Source organism: Pteropus vampyrus, unplaced genomic scaffold, assembly GCF_000151845.1.
Source record: "Pteropus vampyrus isolate Shadow unplaced genomic scaffold, Pvam_2.0 Scaffold240, whole genome shotgun sequence".
Lineage (NCBI taxonomy): Eukaryota > Metazoa > Chordata > Mammalia > Chiroptera > Pteropodidae > Pteropus > Pteropus vampyrus.
The window spans coordinates 2,248,057-2,250,635 of NW_011889021.1; positions in this window are offsets into that span (position 1 = coordinate 2,248,057).

Consider the following 2,579-nt stretch of genomic DNA (forward strand, 5'->3'; position numbering starts at 1 on the left):
AAACAAACAAACAAAAAAAACTTAAACAAATTCAGTAAAGCTGAAGGGTATAAAAATCAATATACAAAAAATTTACATTTCTTCACACTAATAATTATCAGAAAGACAAACAGAAAATTCCATTTTCAATTTCCATTAAAGAATAAAATACCTAGAAATAAATTTAACAAAAGATATGAAAGACCTGTAAACTCTAGGAAATTGATTAAAGAAACTGAGTAAGTGCAGAAATAGTCTGCACTCATACACTGGAAGAATGCTGTTAAAAATTCTGAATTATCCAAAGCAACCTACAGAGTCACTGCAATTCCTATCAAAATTCCAGTGGCATTTTTCGTAAAAATAAAACAATCCTAAATCTTTATGGAACCACAAAACAGCTTAAATAGCCAAAGCATTCTTGAGAAAGAACAAAGCGGGAGGCATCACGCTTCCTGATTCCAACCTATATTACAAAACGGTAATCAAAACTGTATGATATTGGCATAAAAACAGACATAGACAAGGGAACAGAATAGGAAGCCTAGAAATAAACCCATGCATACATGGTCAATTAATTTATGACAATGGAACCCAGAATATACAATGGGGAAAAGACAGTCTTCAATAAATAGTGCTGTGAAAGTGGAGAGCCACATGAAAAACAACTAAACTGGACCACTGTCTTACACCAGACACATGAATTAACTCGAAATGAATTAAAGACTTGAATGTTAAGATCGGAAACCATAAAACTCTTGGAAGAAAACGTTTGCTTTTGGATTTGACACCAAAAGCAAACTCAACAAAGCAAAAATAAACAAGTGGGATTACATCAACTAAAAGCCTCTGCACAGCAAAAGAAAACGAAATGAAAAACAACCTACCAAATGGGAGAAAATATTGCAAGTCATCTATCTAATAAGCAGTTAATACGGGTGGCCAACAGGCACATTAAAAGGTGCTCAACATCACTAATCAGGGAAATGCAAATCAAAACCACAATGAGGTATCACCTCATACCTGTTACAATGGCTATTATCAAAAAGAAATAACAAGTGTGGAAGTAGAGAAAAGAGAACTCTTATGCACTCCCGGTGGAAGTGTAAATTGATGCAGCCACTATAGAAAACAGTATAATTAAAAATAGAACTACCATATGATCCAGCAATTCCACTTCTGGATATTTATCCAAAAGAAATGAAAACGCTGACTTGAAAACATATCTGCACCTCCATGTTCAGTGCAGCATTACAATAGCCAAGACATGGAAGCAACCTAATTATTATTCAGCCATAAAAAGAAAGAAATCTTGCCATTTGTAACATGAATAGACTTTGAAGTCCTTATGCTGAGCAAAATAACTCAGACAGATAAAGACAAATACCATATGATCTCACTTATATGGAATCTTTAAAAAATATATCAAACTTATAGATACAGAGAGCAGATTGTTGGTTGCCAGAGGCAGAGGGAAATAGGTGGGTGAAATGAGTAAAGGTAGTCAAAAGGCACAAATTTCAGTTATAAAATAAATAAGTCTTGGGGATGTAATGTAAAGCATGGTGACTAGTTAACAATACTGCATTACATATTTGAATGTTGCTAAAAGAGTAAATCTTAAAAGTTCTCACAAGAAAAAAAATTGTAGCTGTGTGTGGTAATAGATGTTACCTAGTCCTATTGGGATCATTTCACACTATATACAAATATTGAATCATTGTTACATACCTGAAACTAATGTCAGTTATATCTCAATTAAAAAGAAAAAGAAAGACCGAGCAAGAGGTAGGGGAGACCAGAATGGTAAACACATAAACACTTGCTGCTTATGGCTGCCAGATTGATTTCTAGACCCCCACCCTCTGGCAAACACAGGGCACTCAATGTACTACCAAATGGGTGGGTCTGAGCTTGCCTGCTAAGGTTTCCCATGCCTGCAGCTGAGCTGAGCAAGAGAAAGGCAGACAGTAATACCCCAGTGCCTTAACCCTCCGGAGAGAACACCGAGACAACTTTTGGATTGAATGGAAGGTAGATAATAGAAAGTCTGATTGCCTATCTTCCCTTTCTGGGAAAAATTCTCAGTCTCTAAGTAGTTCAGACTGCCATGTTGGAACCGCATAATCCTACACCTCTGACCACAGCTGACTGATCTAAGGATGTACACCTAACCCATGTAAGAGACAAATTCATAGACTGAGTTTACTCCATCAATTCCTCAAGAATTTGAACAAGATTAACTGCAAACCACACTATCATGTAGGAGAGGTACTGGATTTACAAAGTGATTGCAATGAAGTGAGATTTTTTGTGTCCCCATGTTGAAACCTAACTCCCAATGTGAAGACACAGTGAGAAGTTGGAGGTGTTCAACCTGGAATAGGGCTTTCACCAGGACTCGACCATGCTAGCACCCTGATCTCAGACCTCCAGCCTCCAGAGCTGTGAGAAATGTGTTTATTTAAAAAATACAGAATGTAGAAAATACAAAACAGAAGAAAAATAAATGAAATAGAAAACGATACAATAAAGAAGTTCAACAAATCCAAAAGCCAAAGCAAAACCAAAGACTAAACTCTGGTGCAATTGTTTAAGGG